Raw genomic sequence first — 13,204 nt, 5'->3', positions numbered from 1 at the left:
TATAAAAATAGAGCTACCGTATGGCCCTGCAATCCCATTTCTGGGCATTTATCTGGACAAAACCGTAATTTGAAAAGATATATACACCCTAATGTTCACTGCAGCACTGTTTACAACAGCCAAGACATGGAAGCTACCTAAATGTCCACTGAGAAGGGAATGGACCAAAAAAAAAAAAGAAAAGTGTGTGTATACATACATGCATACATTAATGTATATATATTATATATTAACAATAAAAATATGCGTGTCTGTACACACACACACACACACACACACACAATGGGACACAGCCATAAAGAATGAAATACTGTTATCTGCAGCAACGTGGACAGACCTGGAGATTATCATACGTAGTGAAGGAAGTCAGAGACAAATATCATGCGTATCACTTACATGTAAGCTAAAAAATGATACAAATGAACTTATTTACAAAACAGAAAGAGAGGAAACAAACTTATGCTTACCAAAGGAGAAAAATGTGTTTGGGGGCAGGAGGCAAATTAGGAATTTAGGATGAATGGATACACACTGCTATATGTAAGGTAATCAACAAGGACCTACTATATAGCACAGGAAACTCTACTCAATATTCTGTAACGACTTATATGGGAAAAGAATCTTCAAATTTTGAAAAAGATGAGTAAGTGCGAGATCGGTACAACACTACCTAGGGTCAACAGTCCTGCATTTAACTTTTTAAATTGGGTGTAATTTTTTTACAATGTTTCTGCTGTACAACACAAATCAGCTACACATATCCCCTTCCTCTTGAGCCTCCCTCCTGCTCCTGGATCATCTGAGCGTGGAGCTGAGTTCCTTGTGTTATACAGCAGCTTCCCACTAGCTATGGGTTTTACACCTGGGTGGGGGGAGGTGGGTGCTGGTGTGTGTGTGTTTTACACCTGGGAGGGGGGCGGTGGGTGCTGGTGTGTGTGTGTGTGAACGCTGGTCTCTCAATTCCTCATCGTTTACAGCTTTTGTGAGCCACCTGCACTACTGAGATTTAAAGGAGGGGTGTGTTTCTCACCTGGCCCCATCAATAGAAATCAGGCCACCAAGAAGCTCTTTTTACCTCCTGCTGACGATCATGTTGTAATAAAGTGGGCTGGTGACTCTGGGTCTGGGCAGGAGCAGAACCACTGAGCAAGGCAAAGTTACATTCCTCACCTGCTTCAGTGCGGAAGGTCTGTCGCCCCAGGGCTTCCCTGGAGGCTCAGTGGTGAAGAACCTGCCTGCCAGTGCTGGAGATGCGGGTTCAGTCCCTGGGTTGGGACAGTCCCCTGGCGGAGGCAAAGGTAACCCACTCTAGCACTCTTGTGCGGAAAATCCTATGGACAGAGAGAGAAGCCTGGCGGGCTGCAGTACAAGTGGTTGCAAAGAGTCGGACAAGACTGAGCACACGTCTACCCCAATTTTGCAGACAAGAAAAGGGGGATATGGAGGACAAGAAAGGCCCCACTTCCATCACAAGAATAGATCCTAAAGGTGTATGGAATAATAGAAACTCCATATTCAAAGGCAGAAAACCTAGGTGCCTTCACTTAGACCCCATAGGACCTTAGAGGAAGATACATCACCTCCCCAAGACTCAGTTTTCTGATCTGTGAAATGGGTGTAATATTGGTTCTCCCTACTGTTCATGTATCATTCAACACATATGGATTGAGTCTATTATAAATAGGAATATAACTGGCTCCTTCAAGACCCCAGGATCTCTGAAATAAAATTCAGAGGCACAGGCAAATTCTGGCCAGCAAAATCTTAAGAACTCTGATGGCTGAGGCATCAATATATCAAAGGAAATGGGTAGAAGCTTTTATAAAGATTTTACAAATGACAGAAATAAACTTCAAGGGAGTTCCTTGGTGGTCCAGTGGTTAAGACTCCATACTTTCACTGTAGGGGGTGTGGGTCAGATCCCTGCTTGGGGAACTAAGATCCCACAAGCCGCATGGCATGGCCAAAAAAGAAAAATAATATACCTCCCATTCCTTTTTCCAGCACAGCTCAAGTCTTCCATCTGTCTGTCCTGGGGGCAGGAGACAGAGAAAGAAACCTTCTCTGAAGAGATCAGGCTAGGTTTTCTGGAAGAGGAGCCCTGAAATTTAGAGAGACAGAAGAGACCTGGGATTTGGCAGGGCTGTTTCGAGACAGCTTAAGGAAGTAAGTGAGCAAACAGGTGGATCCATCGGGGAACAAGGGTGGAAAAATCGTGACCCTCCTATAAAGAAGGTCAAACCACTGTTTCCCTTGAGATAAGGCCAGACCCTGCGCTAAACTCTGGGGACATCAAGACAACAGTCAGTTTCTACCCTCAAGTTATTCAAAACAGGGGCAAGGGTGACGGAGGGAGAGGGGGAAATAAATGAGGAGATGAAGAATACACACAGCGGTAGAGTCAGGGGCTGGGAGGGTCTCTGGAGGGGGCCTGAGCACTGAGGTAAGGGGGTTGGGGGCGGTAAGGCTCAGTAGAATAGAGGGGGAGGGAAAGGGCTTTCTGGGCAGGAAGAGCAGCCAGCAAAAGACTCCATGGGGAGCAAGACAGGTGGTGGGGCCGGCAGCTGCCCAAGTCCGTGTGGGCCAGGAAGGCCTCCAGATGATGCAGACACCTCTGTTCTACACGAGTTCTACAAACTACCTTTTCAAAGCTGGGGACCCAGTCAGCCCGTGGCAAGCGATGACTTTTTTTTGGGGGCCACATCACAAGCATGAAGGATCTTAGTTCCTCCACCAGGGACCGAACCTACACCCTCTGCAGGGGAAGTGCAGAGTCCTAACCACTGGACTGCCAGCGAAGAAGTCCCGAGATGACTTCTTAAAAACTCAACCTCAGGTTGTCAATTTGCCAAGTAAGGAGGCAGAATACGAGCACAATCCAACTATTTGCAAAGGTTAGGGGAGGTCTTACCACTTTGCTTGCGGTTTCTCCCGAAAAGACAACACTTCCTCTGGGACAAGTTCCAGACCATGCATGGGGCTGTCAGAACCAATGGTCTAGATGACCTTGAGGCTCCTCTGGTACCAGGGTTAGTGATGGCAGAGCACGCCACATCGGGGATATGATTCTCAGGGCCATGGCCTCTTATCCTGGAGACCAGGGTCATCCTGCCCGCAGCTGTGATGGGAACATGGACCCATGTTTCCTGAATACTTCCTTATCATCTTTGATGCTTTCAACCTCCCACCCCTCATTATCTGCACACCTCCTATATAATACCCAAGATTTTTCTTTACCTCTGTTTTTAGGTTACTTTGGCTTACGCAAAATCATCCATAAACACAGATTTAAGCATATTAACATTAAATTTAAAACAAAAAAAACATTTCCTAGATATTACCACTGGCTCATTTACCACCCCAAATGGTTGTTCCCTCCCTCAAAAAGGTATATTCTTGGTAACATGGGTAAATCTCAAAGGCATTCTGCTAAATGACAGAAGCCAGACTCAGAGGCTACACCCCACCTGATTCCTTCCTAAGACATTCTGGAAAAGGCAAAAGTATAGGGACAGAAGCCACAGCAGCAGATGCCAGAGACTGGCTACAGCCAGGCACTGGGGGATCCTGGGGGCTGTTCCGGTGGTGCTGTGACCCTGCGTATCCTTCAAAACTCACAGAACTATATAACGAAAAGGGGAAATGCTACCACATAAAAATTTTACTTTGGTCTTAAGAAGCCTGGCTGAGAAGACTGTATTTAAAAATCAATTCCAGAAAAATAAACGATCCAATCAAAAAATGGGCCAAAGAACTAAACAGACATTTCTCCAAAGAAGACATACAGATGGCTAACAAACACACGAAAAGATGCTCAACATCACTCATTATCAGAGAAATGCAAATCAAAACCACAATGAGGTACCATCTCACGCCAGTCAGAATGGCTGCTATCCAAAAGTCTATAAGCAATAAGTGCTGGACAGGGTGTGGAGAAAAGGGAACCCTCTTACACTGTTGCTGGGAATGCAAACTAGTACAGCCACTATGGAGAACAGTGTGGAGATTCCTTAAAAAACTGGAAATAGAACTGCCTTATGACCCAGCAATCCTCCTGCTGGTCATACACACTGAGGAAACCAGAATTGACAGAGACACCTGTACCCCAATGTTCATCACAGCACCGTTTATAATAGCCAGGACATGGAAGCAACCTAGATGTCCATCAGCAGATGAATGGATAAGAAAGCTGTGGTACATATACACAATGGAGTATTACTCAGCCATGAAAAAGAATACATTTGAATCAGTTCTAATGAGGTGGATGAAACTGGAGCCTATTATACAGAGTGAAGTAAGCCAGAAAGAAAAATACCAATACAGTATACTAACGCATATATACGGAATTTAGAAAGATGGTAATGATAACCCTGTATGCGAGACAACAAAAGATATAGAGAACAGTCTTTTGGACTCTGTGGGAGAGGGTGGAATGATTTGGGCGAATGGCATGGAAACATGTATAATATAATATAAGAAACGAATCGCCAGTCCAGGTTCAATACAGGATGCTTGGGGCTGGTGCCCTGGGATGACCTGGAGGGATGGTATGAGGAGGGAGGTGGGAGTGGGGTTCAGGATGGGGAACACGTGTACACCCATGGCGGATTCATGTGATGTGTGGCAGAACCAATACAATATTGTAAAGTCATTAGCCTCCAATTAAAATAAATAAATTTAAAAAAAGAAAATAAAAATAAAAAATAAAATAAATAAATCAACAGATACTCAAAAAGAAAAATAGATATGCAACAAGCAACAAAGGTTTACCGACAGCACAGGGAACTACATTCAGTATCTTATAATAACCTGTAATGGAAGTAATTTTAAAAATAATACGTGTGTTTGTGTAACTGAATCACCTTGCTGTGCACCTGAAACATTATAAGGCAACTATGCTTCAATAAAATATATATATATTAAGGAAAAAAAGAATCTCTGCTTTTTCCTCATGGCGCAGCGCCTTGCATCCACTCTGGGTCTCCCAGGAGACAGTGACCTCATCCCCTTCCACAGCTAAGAAGGGCAGGGACCGTGGGGACAGAAATCTCGGACTCTGTCATTTACCAACTGACTGCCTGGATGGTCACTGACGCTCCCTGGGACTGAGATTCCTCACCTGTAAGAAGGGATCGCATCCCAGTGAAAAGACAACTCAATCAACAAACGGGCAAAGGATGTGAATAGCCAATACACAGAGGACCAACACGCACATGGAAAGATGCTCAGCATCCTTATCAGGAAATGTATATCAAGACCACAATGGGAGGGACATCCCTGGTGGTCCAGTGGTTAAGAATCCGCCTTCCGGTGTGGGGGGAAGGTGACCCCTTGTCAGGGAACTAAGATCCCATATGCCTTGCGGCGACTAGGCCTGAAAGCTACAACTACCGAGCCTGCGTGCTTTAACGAGAGAGAAGCCGCGCGCCGCGTGAGGCCACGCGCTTCAGAGAGGACCCCACGAGCCGCAGCTAAGACCTGATACAGCCAAAAATAAACACTTAAAAAAACCCCAACGTAATAAGACACGACTTCACACCCACTGGGATGGTGACTGTTGAAAAGACAGATGATAATAAGTGCCAGCAAAGATGGGAAATCAGAGCCCAGCCACACTGCCGGTGGGGACACTAAATTGTGCAGCTTTGGAAAACAGTCTGGCAGTTCTTCAGAATGACCATGTGACCCGGCGATTCTTCTTGGTATATACCCTGGAGAAATGAAAACATGTCCACGCAGAAACTAGTACATGAATGCGGAAAACAGCATCGTTCATGACAGCCAGAACTTAGAAATAATTCAAATGTGTATCGGTGGAATGGATGAACAGAACATAGTTTATCCACACAATGGAATTTTACTCAGCCACAGGAGGCATGAATCGTTGAGACGGCTGAAGGTGGCAGAATATACCACACGGCAAAAGGCCGCTCTGCATACTGACTGTTTTGGGGTTAAAGGCACTTGAAAGGAAGTGAATGCAAGGAAACACTCTGACCTTCCCATTTTTCATTAAAGCAGGAGATAGAATTCCCAAGTGAAAGATGTCCTCACCATACCAGAAGGAAGGTCACATTCTCACTGTTGAGGATGAGAAGTTGATGTGGAGCGAATTCTGTACAAATAGGTCTTGTTAAAATTACTGTCTTCCTTGGCCCTACTCACACAGTTAAGTCACTTTTTCACAATTGATCCTTCCTGTTCTCATAATATAAAATCAGCTCAAGAACTAGCAGGTAGGTTTGGCCAGGCCATTTCTTTGGGTCTTCACTTCCTTACTAAGGCTCCCCTGTCACACGACCCTTCTACAAACCTGGGTGAGCTTCCCCTGTCCTTCCATCTTATGTCGGTTTGATTCAGACAAGGAGATCAAACCAGTCAATCCTAAAGGAAATCAACCCTGAATGGCCACTGGAAGGCCTGCTGCTGAAGCTGAAGCTCCAATACTTTGGCCACCTGATGCAAAGAGCTGGCTCATTAGAAAAGACCCTGATGCTGGGAAAAATTGCAGGCAGGAGGAAAAGGGGACAACAGAGGATGAGATGGTTGGATGGCATTACTGACTCGATGGATAGGAGTTTGAGCAAGCGCTGGGAGTTGGTGATGGACAGGGAAGCCCGGTGTGTGGCAGTTTATGGGGTCACAAAGAGCTGGACACGACTTAGTGACTGAACAACAACAAAGGTGAAAAACCCCGAGAGGAGAGAGAAAACATTGCCCTGTCCATGTGCTACTGCTCGGATGAGCCTTGCAGCGGTGCTCGGTGAAGATGCCAGATACACAGATCCACAAGATGATTCGATTTGTATGAAAGTCCAAAACAGGGCAGTCTCGAGAGACCAAGTAAACGTGTATAGTTTCCAGGAGCAAGGAAGGTGTGGGCTTTCTCTTCCAAGTAATAAAGACGTACTAAAAACAATGGTGGCAATGGCTGCGTATATGTGTGAATATACTAAAATCTACTGATTAAAAAAAATCTAATTATTTGGCTGCATCGGGTCCTTGTTACAGTCAGTGGGATCTTGGTTGCATTATGTGGGATCTTTCACCGCAGTGCACGGACTCTCCAGTTGGGGTGCTCGGGCTCAGTAGTTGTGACACAGGCTTAGTTGCCCCACAGATGTGGGATTTTAGTTTCCTGACCAAGGACTGAACTGCGTCCCCTGCATTGCAGGGCAGATTCTTAACCACTGGACTACCAGGGAAGTCCCTACAGACGACTGACTTGTGTACACTTTAAATAGGTGAATTGTATGTGAACTCTGTCTCAGTAAGGCTGTTTTTAAAATGGCACATGTTAAAAAAAACAAAGAAGAGTATTACAGGATCTTCTCTGGCAGGCTGCTGACAGCTGAGGGACGCACTCTGTGCTTGGGTGGCTAGCTTGCCAGAGAGGATGCTTAGTAAATGTCCCGTCTCTTCACCTGCTTCTCAACTTGGCTTTGGCCAACCTCCAGCGTGGCTCACTCTCTCTCGGAGGGAACTGTGCCCAGGCATCACCAAACCCTGTCAACCCAGTGGGGCTGCTAGAGCCATTTCTGGGGCCGTGAAGGGTTCGTCCTGGAGGCTCAGTTCCAACCAGCGGGCAGGAAACCAGGAAGGCAATGGTGCCGTGGCTTCCCTCCCCAAGCCCGCAAGGTGCCGGCTGTCCTGAGCTGCAGTGACCCAGTCACGGGGTTAGGGACCTTTCTGGGGATGTGGCTTCCCCAGGGCTGACACCTTACACGTAGCACTCAGGTCAGCTAGAACCGGGCCTTCAGCTGGAAGGTGGTGGACAAACAGCCTCCTGAGGTCTGATGGCTGCCCATGGAGACATCCCCAGGGTACCCCCCTCCTCTCCTCTCCTGCGGAGATGGGGGACCAGAGCTGAGCCAAGGAGCCCCTTCGTCCTGCCTGCTCTCCCGTTCCTGAGATGTGTTCAGCATTTGTTTGGAAACTCACTCCCCAGTGCTGGCTACCATCAAGGCACTGAGGGAGTCCAACCTTGTGAAAGTGGCCCCTGCCAGAAGCCCTGGAGAGGGGAGGACTGTTTCTTTCAATAAACCTCTGGGGGCACATTGGCATGGTGTTCCCGTTCCCAGCACACAGGTGAAACTGATCTGATGGTCTCAACTACTCATGAGTGAAAGTGATTTCAAGGAGAGATTTGCTGTTCATTTCACTTAGGAAGTGGCTTTCGAGGGCCAGTCAGTACTCCATTGGCTGGGAGCTGCCGTCCGAGCGGCTGTGCCTTCAGCACTGATGGTCTGATCTTTGGGAACAACCTGAACTGGGGAGGGCATGTCTATCACCGGGGGACCACACACCCCATTTCAGCGAATCCCATATTATATTCTCAAGATCTTTCTTGCGTGATTTCAGTAGTGCTCTGATGGATTTGCTACTCTCTGTTGATAGATTTCTAACATTTCCGGTTTCAGCTTTTCTACTCCAAGTTCTGGCCCAGGGGTTGCACACACACAAGTTAAAAAGGGAAGAAGGAGGGGACATTCACACGGTGATCCAGTGGCTAAGACTCCGTCCATGCTCCCAATGCAGGAGGCCCGGGTTCCCTCCCTGGTCAGGGAACTAGAGCCCACATGTGGCAACTGAGACCGGGCACAGCCAGATTTTAAAAGAGGGCGGGGTGGGGGAGTGGGGAGGAGGAGGGTGTAGAGAAGCCTCCCGTCATTAACAAAGGTTAAAGAGGAGCGACCCAGGCTCACTGTAGGGGAGAAATGGAACCAGCGCACACAGGCATGAAGACAGGAGCAGAGAGAGCCTGAAACCCTGCCCTCCGTGGACGACAGCTGTCCGTGCAAGACTAGCTTCTCCAGGCCACTGTCTATGTTTATTTCTCATAGTGGAGCTTTCAATATAAAAAATGGTTACTTCCTAGAGAGACCTGCTTTGAAATCTGACATCCTTTGAAATCAAGGCATCCTGCTCACAGAATGCCACAGATGTTGGTGCTGTGTCCTGGAAAAGACGGGCGACAGTGACGACGTGTAATCTACCAGGTCCGCTCACGGCGGGCTTGCTGTGTGGCAGGTGCAGGGCTCAGCAGTATAACTTTACGAAGCTCTCCCTCCCACCAACCCTAGGAGGGAAGATCTCTTGTTTCACATGTGAAAACTCAAGAAGCTGCTGTGAAGGGTGGCTTCCTGAGCTGCAGGGACTTGTGTGATGTCACGCGAGTCCTATGTCACAGAGCAGGACGGAAGTCCAGGCCCGTGTTCTCAGCCTCTAGGCTGGGTGGCAGGTGACAAGGCGGTATTTGCTGGTAGGGTGGAGGTGGGGGGGGGGGTGGGTGGTGCAGAGAAGGCTCCAAGGCTCTGGGAAGACTCTACAGTTTGTGAATTTACTTGCCTCGAATGAGCCTTTTCATGCTCCACCCACCCCCATCTCTGCATCTTCTGTATAGTCACCTATTTTAAGAAATTTCTTGGTCTTGTTCTAGGCAAAGGCTGTTAACCTATGGTTGCCATTCACAAATGGGGCTGTGGGGTTAAACAGGACTACCTGGGGGATGCTCTCCGTCAATGCGGGCTCTGGTGGTGGGGGGCGGAACTGGCAGGGGCTGCCTCGTGGGGCAGGGGATCGTGGGGGGCTGCAGGAGGGGTGGAACCTACTTCGAAGGCACAGCTTCTAAAGATCTCCTGATGGAGCTGGGAGCCATGGGACAGAGCTGAGCCTCAGAGACAGGGACCCCTGTTTTGGGGCTGGTGCAACCCTGCCCTGGGAGGAGGATCCTGAGGAAAGAGCCGAGACGGGGCAAGGCAAAGCAGCAGGGTTGCGATGATGCTCCAGAGGTGCTGAAGAGACCGCATCCCTAAGGCTCCATGACCAATCAGATGGGGGAGTGAGAGAGGGTTTCATTTGTGCTTGGAAACCGGACTCCGGGGAGTGGCTGAGCTGGGGTCAGGGGTGGGGGGTGGGGGGAGGTACAGAAAGTGACAGGTGGATGGGGGGCAGGCATGTACCTGGGATAAATTATGCTATTAAAAATGTAAAGATGCATTCAGCCTAGTTTGCCAGGAAGATCACACAAGTCCACACACACACTGTACTGTCTACCTGTGAGCCCAGACATGCCAGCTTTCATCCCTTCATGGAACAAAACCACGATGGATGAGATTCTGATCACTACAGGTGGCCCTGAGGCTGACGGGGCTGCACTGGGTGCCTGGCTGGGAGCCTCTGCAGTTACAGCTCCTTTTATCCAGGGCTGGGTGTTACCCAGAGTCGGGGTTCCGGGGCTCCTGATCTGACTCGACTGACATCTCAAAAGGTCTGTATATGTCATGTCCTAGGTTGGGGATCTTACCCTGAGAGGCTCTTCAGAAAAGGGGCTAGACGATTCTTGCTCCTGCCCTTTAGGACCCCTCTCTCAGTCCTTCTTGAAGCCCCCTCTCTGAATCCCACCACTGACCCGGTCTCAGTTCCCTTCTCACACGTGAGCCCGCATCACATCTCCATGGTAATCACTGCCCATCCCCTCACGGCTGCTCTTCCTCGTCACAAAGCCCAGCCAAACGCCACGCCAGTTAAGCCAAGCAGCAGAACAAAATCCCTTTTGGAGGAACAAAAGCCCAGGATGGGGCTACTGGCTGTATTTTCAGTTCATAGCTAACCCCACCGGGCCCGACCCACAGAAGTGACTTTCCTTTTTTTCCCTCTTCCCAGACCATCCCCAACCCGCCCTGCCTGGCAGTTCACCCAGAAACGGGGTGCTCTGGCTCCTCTCCTCCCCGACACAGGATCACGCGGCCCTGCTCCTACTTAAGGCCAACCTCTCCAAGCATCGTGGGCCTGGGTTCTCTCCTCGTCTCTGTCAACAGCGCCTATGTGGGATTTCATCCAGACCTAGGGGATCACACGTGTCTAAATGCCGGAGATCCCCAGACTTACACGTTAGCCTCGCTGCCTTCGTGCTCCAGAGTTAATAGGCCCAGTGGAATTTTTGGCATTTGCACATGGATGTTCGATAGGCATTTCTGTCCTGAACGTGGCCCAAATGCGAATTCTGATTTTCCCCTTCTCTGGCCCTCGCTTCAGTGACTGCTGCAGTTCCCCCACCCTATTCATCGCGCAAACCAGAACCTAATGCATCACCCTGGCTTCTCCCTCTCCCTTATATTCCTGACCCAATTCAAGCATGGGCCCTTTGGGTTCCACCTGTAGATACACATTCAACAGTCCACTCTGCTCTAACATCGTAGGTCCGGCCACCACCACCTCTTGTCTGGACGGTTCGGACAGATTCCCACGTGCTCTCCCTGCTTCCTCTTGATTCCTCTGCAACTCAAAGTCACCCTGCCATGTCCCTCCTACGTGGCTTCCCTCTGCACCGGGTCAAATCCTTACAACTCGTCCTTACCTCCTCCAGCTGCACGGGACCCCCCGGATTGCTCCGAAGTCCTCCTCCGAGTCTCACTTCAGTCACTGCCAGTTACCCTGTTTCAGTTGCTTTACAGCACCTGTCACTCTCTGAAGCGGCATCTTTACAACCCTAATCCCCATGCCTAGAACTGTGCCTGGTCCACTTAACCATTTGGGCGATGGCAAAGTGGCCTGTAAACGACAAGCTCATCCCCACCAGACTTGTCCTCCGGTCAGACAGTGCTTTGTCCTCGCCCAGAGGAGGCGGCAGCATGTTCCATAAGAACCCGGGCCTCGGAATCGGAAAGCCCTGAGTTGATACCTGATTCTGTGATGTACCAGCTGTGTGACTGTCAAAAAGTCATTTAATGGCTCTGTGGTTCAATTTGAAAAGACAAGTAATAACCCGTGTTCACGTCTCTCATAGAAAGCAGAGGAGGTGATATCACTTTTATGAGACTTGGAAATAACCGCCTCCAAAGCATCACCCAGGTCTGTCCCTTCAGGCAGAAGCTATAGTGGTTATAACGGGAGGGCTGCAGAGAGAATACTGGGCTGGGATACAAGTTGGTGTGAACAGACCTAATGTCATATGCGGAAATATGTAAAGACAGAGCTGTGACTGCCTTAAACGACAGGCGGACTGGGAGGAGGTGGGGACTGAAATGCCCAGAGTGTGTGCGGGGCTCCTGCGAACCAACCAGAAAGAGGGTACAGCCCAGCGCACACGGGGAGAGGATACCGTGAGCGCTGGACAGTAGAGAAGCAAACAGGTTTTCAGTAATTCTGCTAGTTGTTGAAGCCCTACTACGTGCCCCGTCGAAGACAGAGCCCCTGCTCTTGGGGAGGTATCCTCGCGGGCCCAGGCACCACCTCCTCTGGCCTGAACCGCCCCACCCTCCCTCCTATGTTCCGCCTGCAGCTACTCTTCTCTGGTGTGAGCGATCCAGCAGGAAAAACAAGCCCGATCACAGCACTCTTTTGCTCCAAACTTGCCAGTCTTCTGCCTTCCGCGGACACGACGCTCTCCCAGGCCATAGCTGACCAGGCAGTCCCTTTCCCCACTCCAGCCCCCGCTCCAGGGCTCCTCAGCAGAGCTGGGCACTGCCTGCCCCAGGCCTTTGCAGTTCCTTTGTCTCTTCACTGCCAACAGCAAGGAGGGCTCTTGGCCTGGCTCTCTCCCTCCTCCTCCAGGTCTTTCCTCTTCTGGAATGTTCTCAGGGCCACCTTCCCTGCCGCCACACTCTCCCCCGCCCCCTACTCCACACTCGCGGGGTGTGTTATGTCAATAAGGGTCTGGAATCTGGCTGTAACCCAGCATGTAGAGAGACAATGACACAGCAGTGCTCAGTGACCACCTGAGGAATGAATGAGTCCTGCTGGGGGACCCGGCGCATCCAGAGCCACCCTCACTGGTCGTCCTGGCAAGAGGTGAAAGATGGCCATTAGCAAGCTTTGCTTTGGATATTGAGAAGTGAGGGATGGGGGTTGCGGTCACAAATGTACAGACCTGTGGAAGTTTTTAGGAAAGTTGAGTGGGGTGTGAGTTCACACGTATGCATGTTTACACACACAAATATATACTTGTGCAAACCCTGACTCAGGAATGCCACCTCTAAGGGCCACTCCTACAGAGGCACTGGGTGTAAGGACGGTCAAGGCAGTGTGGTTTCTAAGGAGGAAGCGTGGAAACACCCTGCCTGGAGGCAGGAGACACATTAAATGCACGATGGCACCTGTGTAAGCAGCAGCGCTGCCGTCCCAAAGGATGCGACGTGCGTCGGCAAGAAAACATCTCCATGGTAAGATCATGTGACAACAGGCTACAGAACGAGAGAGGGTA

At 49.5% G+C, this 13,204-nt stretch overlaps 1 protein-coding gene across 3 annotated transcripts in view; it reads right to left on the bottom strand.

The window, feature by feature from the left end:
* Nucleotides 1-13,204, bottom strand: part of SNX29 (sorting nexin 29) — a 605,150-nt gene that overhangs the window by 11,676 nt on the left and 580,270 nt on the right. The gene's annotated exons all lie outside the window — the stretch shown is intronic.

Source organism: Ovis aries, chromosome 24 (genome assembly GCF_016772045.2).
Source record: "Ovis aries strain OAR_USU_Benz2616 breed Rambouillet chromosome 24, ARS-UI_Ramb_v3.0, whole genome shotgun sequence".
In the NCBI taxonomy this organism is placed as follows: domain Eukaryota; kingdom Metazoa; phylum Chordata; class Mammalia; order Artiodactyla; family Bovidae; genus Ovis; species Ovis aries.
The sequence above is the reverse complement of the archived record's forward strand: the minus strand, read 5'-3'. Positions and strand labels throughout refer to the sequence as shown.